This window comes from Canis lupus, chromosome 27, assembly GCF_011100685.1.
Source record: "Canis lupus familiaris isolate Mischka breed German Shepherd chromosome 27, alternate assembly UU_Cfam_GSD_1.0, whole genome shotgun sequence".
NCBI lineage: Eukaryota > Metazoa > Chordata > Mammalia > Carnivora > Canidae > Canis > Canis lupus.
The window spans coordinates 30,231,093-30,252,684 of NC_049248.1; the positions used below are offsets into that span (position 1 = coordinate 30,231,093).

The 21,592-nt window shown below is 37.5% G+C and overlaps 1 protein-coding gene across 7 annotated transcripts in view; it reads left to right on the plus strand.

Moving 5' to 3' along the window:
- FGD4 (FYVE, RhoGEF and PH domain containing 4) overlaps positions 1–21,592 on the plus strand; it is a 214,618-nt gene that overhangs the window by 122,019 nt on the left and 71,007 nt on the right. The window lies entirely within an intron of this gene.

The window sequence follows — 21,592 nt, forward strand, 5'->3', positions numbered from 1 at the left end:
TAGGAGGAAGAGGAAAAGCCAACATTCTGGTTAATTTATAAACCAGACATCTTGAATAAATGAGTTGGCTATAGCTCTTAGAAAAAAAAACAACTTTATTTTGCCCTTCAAGTTCTTTTCTTACATCTGTTTTTATTTCTTTTAGAGTTTGTGAAGTCAATAAAAATTTTTAATTTTATTGTTTTAGAAGTCTTCTTATTCATAGAAGAGTTTTCCATACCCAGCCAGAAATAATCTCCCTCTTTTGAATCCTTAAGGCTTCTAATCAGTAGCTTTTCATATATATCATGGGATGTCTATGTTTCTGGGTTGTTGTTTTTTTTAAGTAATGGATTTTGTTTTTTAAAGATTCATTTTAGAGAGAGCACACTATGTGTGCTCATGAGGTGGGGAGAGCAAAGGGAGAGGGAGAGACTCTCAAGCAGACTCTACACTGAGTGCAAAGCCCAACTCAGAGCTCGATCCCATGACCCTGAGATTATGCCCCAAGCTGAAACAAAGAAGCAGATGCTCAACTGACTATACCACCCAGGATCCCTCAACAATAGGTTCTAAAATCATATAATTTTACTTTATCTACCACATGACAAAGAAGGCCTCATTCTTGAGATATTTTGGGTGAGCCAATTGATGCTATGAACCTAAATCGTTTCTATTTAAATTTCACTAAATCTTCATGGTATCCTCATTTTATGATATAACTTTGGTAGAACTTTAGTTTAACAGCTTAAATTTTTAAAAATTTATTTCATACAACTTCCACTGCAAATACTAATTTGATCCATGCCAATTACAACACGAGAAACAGTGGTTCTCAACCTTGACTGCACCTTGTAATCACTTTAAAACAGGTACTTGCATCCCACGCACTAGAGATTGTGACCTCAGTGACTTGGGATTCAATGCAGGTATTGCAGTTTTCATTTTTAAAACTCCACAGATGATTCATGTTGAACACTACTGACCAAGAGCATAACCTATTGGCTTATTGGTTCACATACAATAGATAGCTGGGGTAGATAATTGTTACTAAAAATATTAGGAGGGTAGGGCACCTGGGTGGCTCAGTGGTTGAGTGTCTGCCTTTGGCTCAGGTCATGATCCCGGGGTCTTGGGAATGAGTCCCGTATCAGGCTCCCAGCAGGGAGCCTGCTTCTCCCTCTGCCTATGTTTTTGCCCGTCTCTCTGTCTCTTGTGAATAAACAAATAAAATCTTTATAAAGTATTAGGAAGGCAACTGAATTAATAGCATAGTAGGTTTGTGGGATTTGGATCAGTAAGAAAGTAGAGATCTGGGGATCCCTTGGTGGCTTAGCAGTTTGGCGCCTGCCTTCGGCCCAGGGTGTGATCCTGGAGTCCCGGGATCGAGTCCCACACCAGGCTTCCTGCATGGAGCCTGCTTCTCCCTCTGCCTGTGTCTCTGCCTGTCTCTCTCTCCCTGTCTTTCTCTCTGTCTCTCTCTCTCCCTCTCTCTGTCTCTCATGAATAAATAAATAAAATCTTAAAAAAAAAAAATAAAGATCATACCCTATAACACTGTTAGTTTACCCCCAGAGTCATCTGTAGCCCAGATGTGGTAGATAAACTATGTTAGATCAACTGTGCCATGATGCTGTTGATGAATTTCCTGAAACCTAGAAGTTTTTACTTGAAGAGGTCACATTGCTAGTTAGGGACAGAACCGAGACTGGTTCTGGAAAATTACAGTACTAACATAACATAGTCCTATAGTAATAATAGTATTGTCATAGCACTTACACCACTAATCCATGGTTTGTTGATTTGATTATTTAGGTCAAGGTCTGCGAACCTTTCAGCAAAGGGCCAGGTCATATATATTTTAGCCTTTTTGGGACACAGGATTTCTGTCACAGCTACTCACTTCTGCCAATTTAGTGAGAAAGGCTCGTACACAATATGTAAAAGAATGACACTCTTTCAATACAACTTTCTTGACAAAAATAAGTGATGGAATGGATTTGCCCTGTGAGCTATGGATTGCAGACCTTGAGTGCAGGTATATTTTAATCTTCCCACAGAGAGACTCGTGGGCTGAAGCTTGTAGTCCCCTGATTCAGGGGCATTTTAAACTTCCTACTTGAGAGCAGGTGAGGATCTTAGCAATCCTAAACCCTAATCACTACACTGGCACTTATCCGTGATTTGGTGCCCTCTCTTGCAGAATGCTAAGTACTTATTGAATTAATGTATACATGAAACTTTTTAATCTTTTTCTATTATCTTCAACCAATCTTCCAGTAGGGGAAAAAGTGCTCAGCAGAGCACATATGCCAGCTATGGAGAAGAAATGCACTTCAGTTCTTTGAAGCCTGTGGCAGGCTGTAATTGCTGACTTTGGTAGAATCCTCGAAGTGAATAGAAATCTGGTTTGCTCTGAAGACATTTATTCTAATTTCTTAGAGTAGATTCTAAGACTTTATTTCTAATATTTCTAAAATATTTCTTTAAATTCAAGTTAGTTAACATATAGTGTATTATTAGTTTCAGGGTAGAATTTAGTGATTCATGAGTCTTCTAGAACACCGAGTGCTCATTACATCTTGTGCCCTCCTTAATGCCCATCACCCAGTTACTCCATCCCCCCCACCTCACTTCCAGCACCCCTCAGTTTGTTCCTTATAGTTAAGTGTCTTCTTCTGGTTTGTCTCTCACTCTTTTTACCTTATTTTTCCTTCCCTTCCCCTATGTTCATCAGTTTTGTTTCTTAAATTCCACGTATGAGTGAAATCATATGGTATTTGTCTTTCTCTTTATTTTGCTTATTAGCATAATACTCTTAAAGAGGTATTATTTCTTAAACTTGGTTTCATAATAACTAGGGTGTTGTTAGTGATTAAAAAGTTATGTTTAGTTTCTCAAAACAGTATTTCCATTTATTTGGATTTAAGATCACTATAGTGCTTGTATGTGGTGAGTGGAGTCTTTGACAAAACAGAGCAAATCCTGGAAATAGCGTTTCAGATCATGAGTCCATTTGCAGTGCAAAAGACAACTGGGCCTGACCCTTGTAGTGGGAAGAGCACTGCCCTTGGAATCCCAAGTGCTGGTGTGACTCTTGGCTTTACCACTATTTACCAACCTTACTAGAACATGGAGATCTCTGTCCTGCATACTTCTGTCAATGCCAAAGGTGAAATGTGGTATGATATACGTGAAACTGCGTCATGAGGTCTTTCTTGGCCTCTCCTTGGAGAGTCTGGGTCAAGTGTAGGAGGAACCACAGTGCAGCCCTTAGCTGACTAGGACAGGACTGTCATGGAGAGACCTGAAGGATATGCCCACTGGTCTCCAAAGAAAATGTTTAAGAGTATATAATGGAGAGGCTTTATTGATCTCAGCAGAGCAAAAAGATGAGAAATCTCAAAAATTGAAGGGTAAGTGAGAAGGTCAAAGCAGTGAAGAGACAGAGAAGTCTGGAACTCTATCTTGATCTGTTTCATTACCCCAAATCAAAATTCACATCCTTAACCTCGTATTTCTTACATGGGATTTTTGAAGCTCCTGGCTACACAGTGTTGGCTGAAATAGAGGCATAGGATCAAGGCAAATGGCTGGAGTATAGCAGATGTAATAATCATCTGAGTATCCGCTGAGTGAAAGCCAAAGAATTATGAGCTGGAGTCCTTGTCCAGAGGGTACTTATAAAATCTATATAGATGTGCCCTCTAACATCAGCCTAGTTACTTACCACCACCTCCATTTACCACCTTTGTAATGGACACAACAGTGCCTGCCTTCATCTCATAGGATGCTTGAGAGGAGCAAATGAAATAATGCATATTAATTGTCACATATTCTACATGCTTGGCTCAGAATAAACAATATTATATTACTACTTTTGCTAATAGAAGTAAGAATAATATTTACAAGCAAATTTGTTTCATACTGTATATGTTTTAAAGCATTATGAAATCCCAAGTTAAATGATTGTCAATATTTTTCTGTCATTCAGGAAAAAGTGTGCACGTTATGAAGGATAGGTCTCAGCATCAGGGTGTCTCTCTCTGAAGCTATGCATTGTTCTGCACTTATACAAATGCCTCTTCATGTCTAGAGAATAAATCAGTTGAGAAAAGGCCATTCTGAAAACTAGTTTTTTTTCCAGGGAGCATAAGCCAATCTAATTCCCTATTGGTATATGGGTTATAAGTCTTCAGGAAGCAGTCAAACTTCCTATCAAATGCTTTGTTTTGCCTGATCTTGGGGTTTAAACCCCAGGAAGTTTAGAAAACAAAGGAGCAGTTGGATCTGTTTGTGACTCAGCAGAATTAAAGGCTAATGCTGTGCTTTTACCTTCTGGGATCTTTTGGTATTTTTCTCTGTGAAATAAGACTGTCCACAGTACTCTACATCCTGCTTTTCTCCGAGTGGTTAATTATTATAATACTTCACATCCTATTTTATAACCACTTTGAAGGAGAAAAGAAAGTCCTGTTGGAGATTTTTCTGTGTTTGCTAAGTTTCAAGTCTGCGAGGCTGTGGGATTTTGCAGGTGAGAGGAGGAGGTTAGTGGAGAGAAAGTGGACAAGCAGAATTATGGAATTGTGATCTCACTTAGCCTCAGCCAGGGGGCTACTCCGGTTTTAGATTCCACACGCAGAACTCAAACATTCTAGTGCTGCTTTTTTGGTCAGCACCTTGTGAGATAATGTGGCTTCGAAGCTGGGGGGCAGCAGCACCACCTCCAAAAGCCAGGGGCTGGTTAGCATTTCATAATGCTCAGTTTGAGTCAGGGTCATGACTGCAGCCAACATGATGGTGAAGTCAGGAACAGATGCCAGTAATGGAGATGAGGAAGTGTGGGGCAACAGCCAAGGCTATAGCTGTCAGAAGGCAGGAAGGACCCTACGGCCACTTTTCCCAAAACGTGTTCCAAGACACATTAGCTCCATGGGATGTTGACTTGTAATCTGTGATGGCAGATTTTCCTGGATGTCTACTGGGTTCAAAGTCAAACAGGCTTTTCTACCGTAGGGCTTTTTGTTGCCTATAATAAGCCCACTGGTATCATGAGAATATAAGGTAAAGCTGTAAAACTTGGCAGGTCATTAATATTTCACCCAGAATTGTTGTTTGTTTTTGGTGGGGGTCCTGGGGGATGGAATAGATGAGGGAGTGGGGTGTGGGATGGGGATGAGAAATCCTGTTGGCAGAGGAGAGTTTCCCCGAACACACTTTGGGAGAAGCTGTCCTAGGGCATGTGGCTTGTGCTACGGGAGATTGCTGTAGATTTTCGTCCGGGCTCTTGATTGGAGTGTGTGAACCCTGTGGCGTCCTGAAGGAACTGGCAAATACCCAAAAACATTCTCCAGGCTCTCAGTAAGTGCCTTCTTTTCCCCCTCCCTCTAGCCTAATCACTTGACTGATATTTGTTACTGCTATTAATAAAATTAAGGAAATTAGTCCTTCTTATATAAAAAAGGTTAAGTGATTTAACCCATAATTACTGAGACCAAAAACAACAACAGAAAAATGGGTCAGAGCTTCTGTACAGTTGGCCCTGCCTCAGGCAAACAAGGCCTCTTCCCGGCCATCCCCCCTCTTCCTTAAAAGACAACAGATTTTTTTTTTTTTTAAGGTATCAGAACACCGTTTGAGAAATTTAACTGTGAGTTTGAAAAATGAGGCAGATGTAGTGTTTAGGAATGGCTGAACTTAATGACTATCAGGGCAATGCTGTTCATTGTGGAGACTCTCACAGGCTCCAGAAACTTAACTGTGTTCTTCCATTCTTACTTAAAATGTCACATCAGCCAGGAACCTAAGCAAGTATCATCTTCTGCTCCTCTCTTCCTCAGCCCGTTCCCTACCTATGCTGTCCTCAGGATGTCTCACCAGGTGCTCCTCTCCCCCTCAGCCACGGCCATAGGGCCACAGCACAGCGCAGTTAGCAAGGGGATGAGGGAAATGGGGGAAGGCGAGCATTCCAGATCCCTATGTAATTGAACAACCTCTTTTCTCTTTTAAATCATGAATCACATGGGTAGGGATTATGGCCTTTTTATCCTTCCTGTCCCAAGTAGTTAGCAGAGCCCTGGAGCACTTTTAATTAAGGATTAATATGTACATTTAAGTAGAGACAGAGGGACACCTGGGTGGCTCAGTGGTTGGGTGTCTGGCTCAGGGCGTGATCCCCAGGTTACGGGATTGGGTCCCACATCGGGCTTCTAGCATGGAGCCTGCTTCTCCCTCTGCCTGTGTCTCTGCCTCTCTCTCTCTCTCTCTCTCATGAATAAATAAATAAAATCTTTAAAAAAAGTAAGTAGAGACAGAAAAAAACAATGAAAGTAGAGACTTGATAGGTATTAGGTATTTTCATTGCTGACAGAACAGTTTGTATTTTGGAGGGATTAAGATGAGACCTGTTAAAATTAAATACTGAATTTCTATAAGTGGTCATGAGTACTTAAATGTGCTTTTCAGAAAATTGTCAGATTCGTTGTCAGTTTTTCAGATTTATTGTCAAAACAGTAATTATGATTAATGTCAAATGGAAGAAAATTAAGAAAGGTTTATGGAGTCCAGGACACATATTTACAATCATGGTAAAGGGTGAAGGATAATGATTAAATCATTTGGGATTAAAATTATCTGTAGAAAATTATAACAAATGTCAGACATCATTTTATCATTACTAATACTATTATCTTTATTGAATAAAGATTCATGTTTGTAGCAGGCCATGTACTTATTGTATTAATTTGCAAAGGAGTCATTATTTGGCCTAAATTAATCTAAAATGGTTTTATTGGGGGGGGGATGCCTGGGTGGCTCAGTGGTTAAGCATCTGCCTTTGGCTCAAGGCATGATCCCTGGGGTCCTGGGATCGAGTTCTGCTTCGGGCTCCCCATAGGGAGCTTGCTTCTCCCTCTGCCTATGTCTCTGCCTCTCTCTCTCTTTCTGTGTGTGACTATCATAAATAAATTTAAAAAAAATTAAAAAAAAAAAGAAAGGAAATCAGTATGAGCACCTGCCGGGTGGTAAATCAAAAGTTAGGCAGCAGTCAGGGTAAATTCAGGCAGGGAATGCAGAGAAGGAGGCAAGTGATGAGAGCCTTAGGAAGCTGGCGGAGGAAGGAGGGGCAAAGGATCTAGTGCCCTGACCCACCACCCTGACATCCTATAGCACTGAATATAGAGGGAAAAATTTTCCTCTGCCCAAGGTTCTTCTAGCTGAACTAAGAATTCCATTTACAGGAGACAGATTAACAAGAGAAAAAAGCCAAGCTTTTTAATACGTGTGTACAATAATAAAGTTGAGACCTAAAGAAATGACCCAGGCAGGCAGTTTTTATACTTTTTAGAAAAAGAGACAATAGATCTGGGAGGAGTTGACAGGACAAAGAAAACTTTAGAATTCCTTACTAATTGAAGCTCCCAAACAGAAGTTGGGTTAAGGTGGCAAATTAGTAAGAAGTAACCAGGGTTGTTCACGCAGCCTCTTGGCTCTAAATTCCCTATATCTGTAATTAGATCGCTCTACCTTCTGGTGCAGACAGAGGTACCTTCCACATGGAAGATACATCTTTTGCTTTCAAGAGGACAGAGGAGGATCTGAGTGTCCTTGCACAAGCAAGTAATTTTTATTTGAAATAGTGAGTATGCCACAGCTCTGGCACAGCTAATGCAGGGTGTTTAGAGAAATCTAGGGCCCAGTTTAACCCACCTGGTTACGCTTCGCAGTAAAAAGAAGGAAGAAATGGGTGTTATTATAAACTGAAAACAATTTATCAGAAAAAGCACAGCAGGCTGTGGCCTCTTCCAGCCCTGGATGTGTCAACAAGAACCACCCTTTGCAAGTAGGCAAAAAGAATCACATGTAATCGATTGTGGTTTCTGTTTACTCCCACCTTCCGCTCTAGTCACAGGCTGCGGACGCAGAATGATCTTTGTGCTTTAAATAGCCAGAGCTCTCCGTAGTCTTAACCAACATTCTGAGTTGACTAGCATCAGAGAGCGAACCTCCACCAGTACATGGCTTTTAGGGGTGGAAGAACTACCTCCAGCTCCCTTCCTGACTCGGGGATGCTGGAGGAAGTTGGGTCTCTAGGATCATGCCACGCCAAGGTACAGCAGAACTGTCCCAGCACCAATACAGAAGTCATCGTGGAATGTGTACTTTCAACACTTCTATGTGGGAATTCACGGGACCTAACAAGTGGTCACACTGAAAGGGGGGACTACAGATTCAGATTTCTAGAGCCAACATTTAAATGGTAGTGATAAAATGTAATTAGCTATGTGTAACAGGCACTCTGGCCGTGGGCCTCAGCTGTGATCTCCTACACAAAACTGGAATTTTGACAAGCTTAGTGTGGTTCGTTTCCGTTCACGGAACAGAATCCTGACTTTTAAGTTAAGGGAGCACAAACAATAAAAATGGTATCCTTTTCATTCCTTATGCATAGCAACAACAACAACAACAAATCAGTAAATAATTATGGAATGTATTTCAGGAATGTAAAAATGTCTTTTTCAAAATATTTTTCAAATATGTTGAAAGCAAATTATTTTTGTGTTTTTAGAGGCTGTACGTTCCTTTGATCTCGTTGCATGCATGCAATGTTGTATTTACTTAAGGAAAATATAGTAGATCACGGTTACCTTTTTATACATTTTATTTGTGCTAGTCGAGCTAAGGGACCTTGAAAAATGTTGGCTATCTACAGTTACCTCCCTTCAAGGCTTATTTTGAATTCATATTACTTTCGAACTTTAAAGACCCTCAAGCAATCTGCTTCTTCTGACAGTATAAAATTCTGTAATTTTAGGTAGCATCATCTGATGAGGTCTGAAACATTGGCAGCCTCTATTGCATTTTAGAGACTCTAGTAAATGTAAATAAAATTACACATTATGATGGATGGAAACATTTGAGTCCGTTGCTGGCATTTTTAGCAGCTGCTGTTTTTATCAAGACATCTGGATAGTTACACAATTCCAGATGTTTAGAAATCTGTGGGGTTGTGAGAAAGATTACTTGGGTAAAAGGTTTTTCCTAGATATTTAGAGTTTGTGTACAAATGATCTTGAATGTTTAAAATTAGATTAGAATGGAAATGTTTGAAATTTTATATAAAATTGGGCTCTCAAATAGCTACATCTCTACTTAATGTTGAAATTTAGAAAACATCTCTCATGAAATAGAAACTAAGAAGGTAGGCAAATGAAGAGAAACTTGCCTAACATCTCTAAAGTTCATCTGTTCAAAACTATTTCTTGAGCATCTACTGTGTGACAGGTCATGTTCCTGGAATACATCTGAATAAAGGTCACTGCCTTCTCAGAGCTTACACTAACCAGGAGACACAGATAAGAAATAAATATATTGATTTCATTTTATTGAAGTATAATTGATGCGCAATATATTAGTTTCAGGTGTACAACACAAAGACCCAGTATTTGTATACATTGCAAAATGATCACCACAGTAAGTCTGGTTACCTACCATACCTCACCAAAATTTTGATTTTTTTTTCCCCCCTGTGGTAAGAACCTTTAAGATTTTACTTTCTTATCTTTTAAGTTTGCAGTACATCATTGCCTGTAGTCTCCGTGCTGTACATTACGATCCCATGACTCATTTTAGAGCTAGAAGTTTGTACCTTTTGAATCTCTTCACCCTTTTAGTTCACCACTCTATTCCTTTTCCCTCTGGCAACCACCAGAATGTTTTTTTTTTTGTTTGTTTTTTACTTTCATTGCCATTGCCTTTGGTGTCAGATGCGCCCCACTTCCCTCCCGCCCCAAAAACAACCAAAAAAAACAAAAACATTGCTAAGACCAATGTCAAGGAGCTTACCACCTTTATTTTCCTTTAGGAATTTTATGGTTTCAGGTCTTTAATCCATTCTGAGTTAATTTTAGTGTATGTTATAAGAAAGTAGTCCAGTTTCATTTTATTGCATGTAGCAATAGTAGTCCAGTTTCCCGGCACCATTTATTGAAGAGTCCGTCCTTTCCTCATTGTATATTTTTGGTTCCTTTGTCATAAATTAATAACAGTATATATATGAATTTCTGGGCTCTGTTTAATTCTGTTCTGTTGATCTGTGTCTTGTTTTTATGCCAATACCATGCTGTTATGATTCCTATAGCTTTGTTCCTCTTTTTCAAGATGGCTTTGACTCTTCAGGATCTCTAGGATTGATTGTTCTAATTCTGTGAGAAATACCATTGGAAATTTTGATAGGAATTGCATTGAATCTGTAGATTATTTGGGGTGTGTGCTCACTTTATTAATTTTATTAATCCATGAACACAGTAACTTTCCATTTCTTTGTCTTTTTCAGTTTCTTTCATCAGTGTGTTATAGTGTTCAGTAAACAAATCTTTCACCTCCTTGATTAAGCTTATGACTATTTTTTTCTCTTTCTTTTTCAAAAGATTTTAATTATCTATTTGACAGAGACAGCACAAGCAGAGGGAGAGGAACCAGAGCCGAAGGCAGACACTTAACCAACTGAGCCACCCAGGCACCCCTATTTTATTCTTTTTCATGCAATTGTAAATAGGATTGTCGTTTCAATCTCTCTAATAGTTTAGTGTTACAATATAAAAATATAACAGATTTTTGTGTATTAACTTGTTAGAATAAACAGTTTTTTGGAAGTCTTCAGGGCTTTGTATATATAAAATCATGTTTCCACACAGTGATAGTTTTACTTCTTCCTTTCCAATTTTGATGTCTCATTACTTTTTCCTGCCTAATTGCTGGCAAGAGTAGACATTTGTATCATGTACCTGACCTTCAAGAAAAGCTTTTAGTTTTTCTCCATTGAGTATGATATAAGCTGTGGGTTTGTCATATGCAGTATTTATTATATTGAGACACATTCTATCTATACCCACTTTGTTGACAGTGTTTATCATAAATAGATGTTGAATTTTGTTAAATGCTTTTTCGTCATCTCTTAAGATTATCAAGTGACTTTAACATTCATTTTGTTAACATGCTGTATCATATTGATTGGTTTGCAAATGTTGAACCATCCTTGCATCCCTGGATAAATCTCACTTGATCATGGTGTATGTTCATTTTAACCTATTGTTGAATTCAGTTTGCTAATATTTTTGTTGGGGATTTTTGCATCTATGTTCATCAGGGATATTGGCTGGTGGTATTGTATGTGTGTGTTGTCATTGTCTGATTTTGGTGTCAGGGTAATGCTGGCCTTACAAAGGGTTTGGGAATATTTTCTCTTTGGTTTTTTTTGAAACGTGTGAGAACAGGAATTAAGTCTTATTTGTGAATGTTTGATAGAATTCACACTGACACTGTCTTGTCCTGAACTTTTGTTGAGAGTTTATTTAATTACTGATTCAGTCTCCCTACTAGTGATTGGCTTATTCAGAATTTCTATTTCTTCATCATTCAGTCTTAGAAGATTGTATATTTTTGGAATTATCCATTTTTTCTAGATTGTACTATTTTGGGTATATAATTATTCATAGTAGTCTCAGGATCTTTTGTACTTCTTTGATATCAGTTATAATTTCTCTTTTATTTATGGTTTTATTTATATGAGCCTTCTCTTTCTTCGTCTAGCTAAAGGTTTGTCTTTTTTTTTTTTTTGATACAGCCTTTAGTTTAATTGATTTTTATTTTAGCTCCTGTTTCATTTGTTTTCACTCTGACCTTTATTACTCTCTTCCTTCTACCATGGAAATTTATTCTTCATTTTCTAGTTCCTTTAGGTACAAAGTTAGATTGTTTATTTGAGATATTTCTTGTTTCTTGAGGTAGGCCTGTATCACTATAACCTGTCTTAAAACTGTTTATGCTGTATCCCATTGACTTTGGTATGTTATATTTCCATTTACATTTGTCTCGTGGTATTTTTTTAAATTTCTCCTTTGATTTCTTTGTTGACTCATTGGTTGTTTATTATCCTGTTGCTTAATCTCCACATATTTGTGATTTTTCCAGTTTTCCTCTTCTAATTCATTTTGTTTCATGCTATTATAGTTGGAAAAGATGTTTGATCTGACTTCAGTGTTCTTAAATTTATTGAGACTTATTTTGTGGCTTCACATGTGATCTATCCTGAGGAATGTTCTATGTGCATTTGAAAAGAATGTGTATTCTGTTTTTGGATGGAATATTCTGTATATATCTGTTAAGTCCATCTGGTGTAATGTACTGTATAAGGCCGATGTTTCCTTATTGATTTTCTGTCTAGATGATTTATTCGTTGATCTAAGTGGGGTATTAAAGTCCTCTACTGTTATTGTTTTGCTGTCAATCTCTCCCTGTATGTCTGCTAATATCTGCTTTATATATTTAGGTGCTCTTGTGTTGAGTGCAGGGGTATTTACAGGTATTACATCCTCTTACTGGATTGACCCCTTTACTGTTATGTAATACCCATCTTTGTCTTTTTTATAGTCTTTATTTTAAAATCTGTTTTGTCTGCTCTAAGTATAGTTACCCAGCTTTCTTCTGGTTTACACTTACATGGAATGTCTTTTTCCATTCTTTCACTTTTAGTCTGTGTAACCTTGTATCTGAAGTGAATGTCTTATAGGCAGCATATAGATGAGTCTTGTATTTTTAATCCAGTCAGCCATGGAACTTAGTCCATGTACATTGAACATAACTATTGATAGGTACGCCCTTATAGTCATTTTGTTCATTGTTTTCTGGCTGTGTTGTAGTTCTTCTCTGTTTCTTTCTTCTCTTGCTTTCTTCCCTTTTGGTTTTATAACTTGCTATAGTATTAGGTTTAGATTCCTTCTTCATTATCTTTTGTGTATCTACTATAGGTTTTGGCTTTGTGGTTACCATGAGGCTCACATGTAGCAGTCTACATATATGTCTATATGTATGATGTATGTATGTTATATCTATATATGTATGTATGTTATATATATATATATATATATATATAATAGTCTTTTAAATCAAAAGGAAGTTAGGTTTGTCAATGCATTCTAAAACTTCACATTTTTACTCCCTACCCTCCATGGTTATATATATTTTTTAAAGATTTTATTTATTTATTCATGAGAGACACAGAGAAAGAGAGAGAGAGAGAGAGACAGGCAGAGGGAGAAGTAGGCTCCATGCAAGGAGCCCGATGCGGGACTCGATCCCGGGTCTCCAGGATCACAACCTGGGCTGCAAGTATCACTTAACCACTGCGCCACCAGGGCTGCCCCATGGTTATATTTTTAATGTCCCATTTTACATCTCTTTATTTTGTGTATCCCTTAACTATTTTTTTAAGACTTATTTATTTATTTTAGAAAGAGAGAGCACAAGTGGGAGGGGCAGAGAGCGAGAGAAAGACTCTCAAGCGGACTCCACAAGCGTCAAGCTGGGCATGGGGGCTGAATCTCACAGTCCTGAGATCAGGACCTGCCCCAAAACCAAGGGTCAGATGCTCAACCAACCTTGCCACCCAGGAACCCCTCCCTTATAGTTACTGTTATTTTTACTACTTTTGCTTTTAAAATTTTTATACTAGTATTGTTAAGTGATTAATCCATTACCGTACATTTACCTGTACCCGTGAGGTTTTACTTTGTTGTTTTCTTACTAATTAGTGTACTCTTTTCAGCCTAAAGGAATCTCTTTAACATTTTTCATAGGGCCAAGTTAGTGGTGTTGAACTCTGTTAGCTTTTGTTTCTCTGAAAAGCTCTTTATTTCTCCTTCAAACTCGAGTGATAACCTTGCTGGATATCAGGATATAGTTTTCCTGTTTGGAAGTTTTTTCCCTTCAGCACTTTAAGGATTCCAGGCCTCTCCCTTATGGCCTGTAAAGTAACTGCTGAGAAATCTGCTAATAATCTTGTAGATGTTCCCTTATATATAACAAGTTATTTTTTTCTCTTACTGCTTTTAAGATTCTTTAACTTTTGACATTTTAATTATAATGTGTTTTGGTGTGAGTCTCTTTGGGCTCCTTTTTTGGGGGGAATTTTTTGTGCTTTCTAGATCTAGATATCTGTTTTCTTCCCTAGGTTAGGGAGCTTTTCAATCATAATTTCTTCAGATGAGTTTTCTAAGCCTTTCTCCTCTAGAACTTTATGATAAGAAACTAACTATCTTCACTTTTTAAAGTTCTTTTCTTTTTGCTACTTTGTAGGGGTGAGTTTCACTGCTCTGTCTTCCAGAACACTGATACTTTCTTAATTTTTTTTTAATTTTTATTTATTTATTTATTTTTTTATTTATGATAGTCACAGAGAGAGAGAGAGAGAGAGAGAGAGAGAGAGAGGCAGAGACACAGGCAGAGGGAGAAGCAGGCTCCATGCACTGGGAGCCCGACGTGGGATTCGATCCCGGGTCTCCAGGATCGCGCCCTGGGCCAAAGGCAGGCGCCAAACCGCTGCGCCACTCAGGGATCCCCTGATACTTTCTTTTGTTTCATCTACTTTGCTGTTGAACCTCTCTATTATATTTTTCAGTTTAGTCATTATTTTCTTCAGCTGTATGACTTCTGTTTGCTACTTACATTTCTAACTCTCTTTTGAAGCTGTTTTGAGCTTATACACTTTTCTGGAGACCCAGTCTTTCTGACTGTCACCAAGGGAATACTTCCATATTGCCTATTCTGGAGGCCAGCAGGGTTTACAATTGTGGTCCTACAACACTGTATATATTTGTATATCTTAAAAGCTCCTGCCTAAGAGTTAAGCTTCCAGTTATCCTAAAGCTAGGGGCTGACTGAGATCCTACCTTCTGGAAGACTCAAGGGGCTAGCCACTCCCTCAATAAGCAATCGGCAATAAGTCACATTGCTTAGACAATCACAAAGGTTCAAGAGATAACAAAGGGCAAGCTTAGTAATAAGATTCATCATTTATACAAGGCCACTCATCCAAGATTGATAGAGAGAGCTATTTCACCTAATACATAGAAACGAGAAGAGAGTCAGGCAAAATAGGAAGGTAGAGGAATATGTTCCAGATGAAAGAACAAGACACACCCCTTCCCCACAAAACACTTAGTAAAACAGAGGTAAGTCCAAAGTAATGGCCATGAAGATGCCCAATGAACTCAAAGAATGAATAAACACACTACAACTTCTCTGATCCTGTTTGAAAATATGGTCTGTACTGGGAATAAGAGTAGGAACCGGGAGACAAGGCTGGAGGGTCTTTCTCTAATTCAGTTAAAGTTTATGGTCATTTAGGCCAGAATAACTGCAGTGGAGTGGTTGTGGTGAAGCTGGCAAGAAAGCTTATTCTTGGTGGATAAGCTGTGGAGTGTGAGAGGAAAAAAAAGAACTTGAGGTTGCTTCCAGGCTCTTTGGCCTAAGCATAGGTGAAGTCATTAGCTGAGATGGAGAGACTATATAGACAGTGGTTGGGGTGAGGTGTCAGATTTGGGTATGTTGAGTGTGAGACAGCTAGACAAACTAGAAGAGCTGCTAAGTAGGCAACTTGAATATATTAATATTTCTTGACCTTTTCTTCTTTAAGCAAGTGATATGCTTTTTATTTTTTTCCCTCCTTCCTCCCCGCCCCTCCTCTTCCCCTCCCTCCCTTCTCAACCTCCCTTCTTCTCTCCCCCCTCCCTTCCTTCCTCCTTCCAGTAGCCCAATTGAGGGCTTGAATTTACAACCCTGAGAACACAACCTGAGCTGAGATTATGAGTCCAAAATTTGGGATGCCTGGAGGGCTCAGTGGTTGAGTGTCTGCCTTTGGCTCACAGTGTGATCCTGGAGTCCTGGGATCGAGTCCCGCATTGGGCTTCCTGCATGGAGCCTGCTTCTGCCTCTGCCTTTCTCTGTCTCTTATGAATAAATAAATTAAATCTTAAAAAAAAAAAAAAAAAAAAGTCTAACACTCAACAAACTGACCCACCTAGGTGCCTATTATTTTTTTCTAGGAATATTTTTATTACAAAATTCATTTCAAGAGATATAGTTTTACTCAGTATTTTTTCAACATTTTACTTTATTTAATCATATCCTTTAACCAGTTTTTATAGACTACCAATTTTGAGAAAACTATTGCAAATATATTTACATCTAAAAGTTGGATTGTCAAATCCACTTTATGTTAGGAAATGTTTTTTTCCAAATTTTTTAAAATTTGAACTCAATTAACATATAGTATATTATTAGTTTCAGAGATAGAGTTCAGTGATTCATCAGTCTTATAAAACACCCAATGCCCATTATATCCTGTGCCTTCCTTAACGTCCATCATGCAGTTACCCCATCTCCCTACTGCTTCTCCTCCAGCAACCCTCAATTTGTTAACTATGATCAAGAGTCTCTTATTGTTTGCCTCCTTCTCTGATTTTGTCTTGCTTTATTTTTCCCTCCCTTCCCCTATGATCCTCTGCTTTGTTTCTTAAATTCCACATATTAGTGAAACCATATGATAATTGCCTTTCTCTGACTGACTTATTTCTCTTAGCATAATAGCCTCTAGTTCTATCCATGTCATTGCAAATGGCATGATTTAATTATTTTTGATGGCTGAGTAATATTCTATTGGAGATATATTCCACATCTTCTTTATCCATTCATCTATCAATAGGCATCTGGACTCTTTTCATACTTTGGTTATTGTGGACATTGCTACTATAAACATTGGGATGCAGTGCCCCCTTTAGATCACTACATTTGTGTTTTTGGGTAAATACCTCATAGTGTAATTTCTGGGTTGTAGGGTAGCTCTATTTCCAACTTCTTGAGGTACCTCCAGCTCTTTTCCAGAGTGACTGCACCAGCATGCATTCCCACCAACAGTGTGAGAGGGTTCATAGGTGCCTCTTTAAATTAAATTAAAATTATTAAATTTCTTTTTTTTTTAAATATACAAAATTTATCATCTTAACCATTATAAGTGTATAGTTCATTGGCATTAATTACACTGACATTGTTGTGATACCATGACCACCATCTATCCATAGAACCCTTCATCTTGTAAAACTGAAATGCTGTACTCATTAAACAATAATTTTCCATTCTCTTATCTCCTTGGCCCCTAGCAACTACCGTGCTACTTTCTGATTTTGACTACTCTGTGTAGCTGGTATAAGTGGAATCAAAGTATTTATGTTTTTTTAACTGGTTTATTTCACTTAGCAAATGGCCTCATGGTCATCCATGTTGTAGGATGTATCAGGATTTTCTTCACTTTTGAGGCTGAATGATATTCTATTGTATGTATATTCCAGGTTTTGTTTATCTCTTCATCTGTTAATGGATAGTTGGGTTGCTTCCATGTTTTAACTATTTTGAATAATGAATAATGCTTCCATGTTTTAACTATTTTGAATAATGCTGCTGTCAACACAGGCATGCAAACATAAAGGATATGTTTTTTAAAAATCTTTAATACACATACGACTTTTACAGATTTTCTTTTACATAAGCAATTTTTAAGCACATTTTCATTATTAAAGATTTAGATGATATACCCAAATAGACAGCAAAACATGAAAATTCCCATTCATCCTCTTCTCCTATTCCTGATTCCTCCAGTTAAGTTTGCCCTGTTACTCACATCCCTTTCTGATGCCTTTATGCACATTTGTATGCATCTTCCTTTTTTAAATGGGATCCTACTGCACACATTTTTCTATAGTTTTTTGTCTTTTATTTAATAAGGTCTTGGAGATCTTCCCAATTTTATTTTTGTTTTTTCTCTTTTAACAACGGTTCACATGTTCCATAATGTTGCATCAATTCTTCATGTATATATACTTTTACACACAAGAGTCTTTCTGTACATTCCTAGCAATAGAATTCCTAGGTCCAAGAAAACTTCTAAAACTCTTAATCATATCTTCTTTTCTATGATCTTTTATGGTTTGCTTGTAATTTTTCTGGAAAATTTATTATGGAACTCTAGAAGTTTGGGAAATAGTTTTCTAAAATAAATTTCCTGGCTGTGGATTTGGTCCCCTTTGCAAAAGATTTTTAAACCATGAATTTTATAACTTGCTGGGTTTATTTAAGAAAAAAAAAAAAACAGTTGATCTCTTAATCTAGGCACTTTAGGTAACACATGGAAGACACTGCCCTTATTTGAGTTTATGGGACAAATAGGGAGTTTTTGAAGGGATGATAAGAAAACATTGTTGAAAAATGGCTTTTAATATTTTCAGTGAAGAAACCTGGCATATCATGTTATTCAGGAACCACAATTAATATCACATTGTCATAATCACATTGATAACATGCAGTAATATAGTGAGATGGGCATATTGTCTCTGTGATGTCCAGCCCTCAAACCCATAAACCCTATTTAATCATGAGACAACATGAGAGAAACTCAATTTTGAGTCTACAAAATACCTGACTGTGACTCTTCAAAAAGTACCAACATCATACAAAACAAGCAAAGACTGAAGGGTGCCTAGGCGGCTCATTTGGTTGAGCATCTGCCTTCAGCTCAGGTCATGATCCCAGGGTCCTGGGATCGAGTTCTGCATTGGGCTGCCTGCTCAGTGGGGAGCTTGCTTCTCCTTCTCCCTCTGCCCCTCCCTCTGCTTGTGCTCTCTTGCTATCTCTGTCAAATAAATAAACAAAATAGCAAAGATTATAACTCTCAGGTTGGGGTGAAGTAAGGAGACAATGAGAACTAAATGCAATGTGATATTTTAGATTGGATTCTGTAACAGAAAATGAATGTTAGTGGAAAAATTGAAATCTAAACTAAATCTGTGTATCAATATTAAGTTCTTAGTTTTGATAAATATGCCATGGTTATTATATAAGCTGCTAATTTTAGAAACCTAGGTGCAGCTCTCTCTAAATCTAAAAATATTTCAAAGTAAGTTGTTGAGGTGGGAGTGCAACTAGGTGGCTCAGTTGGTTGAGCATCCAACTCTTGGTTTCCGCTTAGGTCATGATCTCATGGGTTATGAGATTGAGCCCTGCATCAAGCTCCACACTCAGCAGGGAATCTGCTTGAAGATTCTCTCCCTCTGCCCCTCCCTACATGCGTGCTCACTTGCATGTATTCTCTCTCTCTCTCTCCTCTCTCTCTCAAATAAAAAATATTTTTTAAAAAAAGTAAGGTTTTTTTTGTTGTTGTTTTTTATGGTATCTCTTTACTCTGGACAATGTACTCCTAAAAAGTTTGTCTTCCCTACAAAATTATGTTTGTCCTCTTAAATCCAAGAGATCCCCTTGTCTCAAAGTTGGGGAGTCCATTGAGCTTTTACGTACTAGAGACCAGGTACATTTGGAAGAGATGTTATGAATGGTTGAGACAGTATAGACATGGCCATAGCAAGGCCAAAAAGATGTGATCTGGAGGAATAGATGCTATGGCAAGAGAGCAGGCCTGAAGAATCAAAGAGTAAGTGGACTTTGCTTTGGAATGGATGGCCAAAGAGTGTGAAAGAGCTATTTGAGAATGATTTGGCAAAATATAATAATAGCCCAACACAAAGTTTTGCAAATAGGAGACAAAGTCACTGTAACCAGTAAGAAGGATTATCTGCCACTCACAAGTGATACAAAAGAAGACAGATAAGTGAAAATGAAGTCATAGTGGAAACCTCTCCAGTTGCAATAAGAGATGAGGCTGAATTGATTGAGAATATCTGAGGCCTTTTGCATTTAGCATATGTCTAGACATTCCTTACAGGAGATGCAACTCAGCAAGTGTAAATGAATAACCCAAATACAGAGGAATGCACAATGGGTAGGACCAGCGGCTAATAAGATTTTCAGACCTCAGTAAGAGACATTATTTAAATAGGACCCTTCCCACACCAACATAATGTGACTGTACTTATATCTGTGCCTAACATTAACTGTTTAATCACTCTTCTTGGTAAGTTGGAATCTAAAAGTTAATATTAAATTTCTTGAATGGGTGGACCATCTGGTTCTAATTTTGGTTTCAGTTCCCTGTTATGCAATTGGCACCCAAATAAGAACTGTCTCCAAATGTGAGTAGGCTGAGTCAGTCATAAACACTCAAAAAAAAAAAAGTTTTACTTTGTATTGCTATTCCAAGATGTTAGAAGATGAAGTATTTAATGAAATGATCCTTTTTTTTTTTTAATAGCGCATTTCTTTACCATGATGTGTTTGTGGGTTTTTTTGTGTGTTTTTTACCATGGTGTGTTTGACCTAGAGTGGTGGTCAGCAAACTTTTCCTGTAAAGGGCCAGATAGTAAATATTTTTGGGTTTGCAGCCACAAATGGTCTCTTTTGCCTATTTGTCATTGCTTTCCCCTCCTCCCCCCTTTAACCCTTTGAAAATGTGTTTTTTATGTCCTTCACTGTATCTTCATACTTTGTGGTAGTGCCTAAAGTTTGCAGACTAGTATTAAACAATGATCTAAAATCAAGTTTCTGGCTGCAAGTTTATTGCCACTGACAAAAAAAAGAAAATCGTAAGCATGACTTTAATGGATTTATAAGAAAATGGATATGTAGTTGATCTCTTGCTATGGGCATTTTGGCACAGTCATGGAACATATTCTCTAATAAATATGACACTTGCATAAAACCCATCATACCCTCAAACAAAGTTTGCTATCCAGAGATAAAGTGCCTAGTTTTTAACTTCCAGTTATTTGTTCAAGACATATTTTGTTTTTAAATAGGCTAATTGTTAAAGTAATTTCATCTTTTAATATGTAATGGTGATCTATTTTTCAAAGTTTCAGTATAATCTCTTTTCTCATTTAACCATTAGCTGTTTCATTTTTATAGTTTTATTGCTATAAATCATATTTATGCTTTCAGTGCTTCATTTTACAATCATGTTCTAGTTTCTGCCTCTGATTTAGAGCTAAGCTCTGGCTTTTCCCTGTTTCTGTCCCAACACCTTACTTCCAGACCCAGCTGGTGCCCTTTAGGACCATGAAGCCATCCTGGATTCACTGTGGAACAAACATCCTAATGCTCCCAAAAGTTTGAGTGGTTGGATGTCATGCTACATATTTTAGAGATCTACTTTGCTTGCTTCACATAGTTTTTCTAAAAAGGTAGATAGGATCACACATTTAAAGATTTGAGCTTTTATTTCTTCTGTTTGCAATTGTTGTAGAAAATATCTAATGATCTATAAATAACCTATAAATCTTGTATTATAAGCCTTTGTTCTTTTTGGCTAAACAGTGCTTAATCCATGGCAGCCCGTTTTAGCAGAAGGGTGTCTGATGAAAACCCATTTAATTTGTTGGGGCATAGGTCTTTCAAGCTTGTCGACAATACTCACAACTGTTAATATCTTCTAAAATTTGTTTTACCAAGATAAATTTCAAGGACACAGAAGATAAAGCAGTAGCATGTGCAGTTTTTAATCAATACTGTTTAATCATCAGTTGAAATAAAAGGGAATTTTTTTACTTAGTAAAATGTTGATTGGGTTTTATTAGCTTTTCTTGTTTTGAATAATTAAGGCTTTTTTTCATAATTCTCTTTATAGATTTGGATTCTATGAAAATGAAACTCTGTTTTTTAAACAATGATAGTTTCTTAAATGGAATACTTTTATTTAGTGATCATAATATTCCTGCTAGAAATTTTATTTTCTCCAAAGCAGGGTCCAGTCTATTGTTACTATCACTGTGCCAACTAGAAGAAAGGGAAATTTAATATGAGTAGTATAAAGAGAAAACATTGGCCTATGATTTCT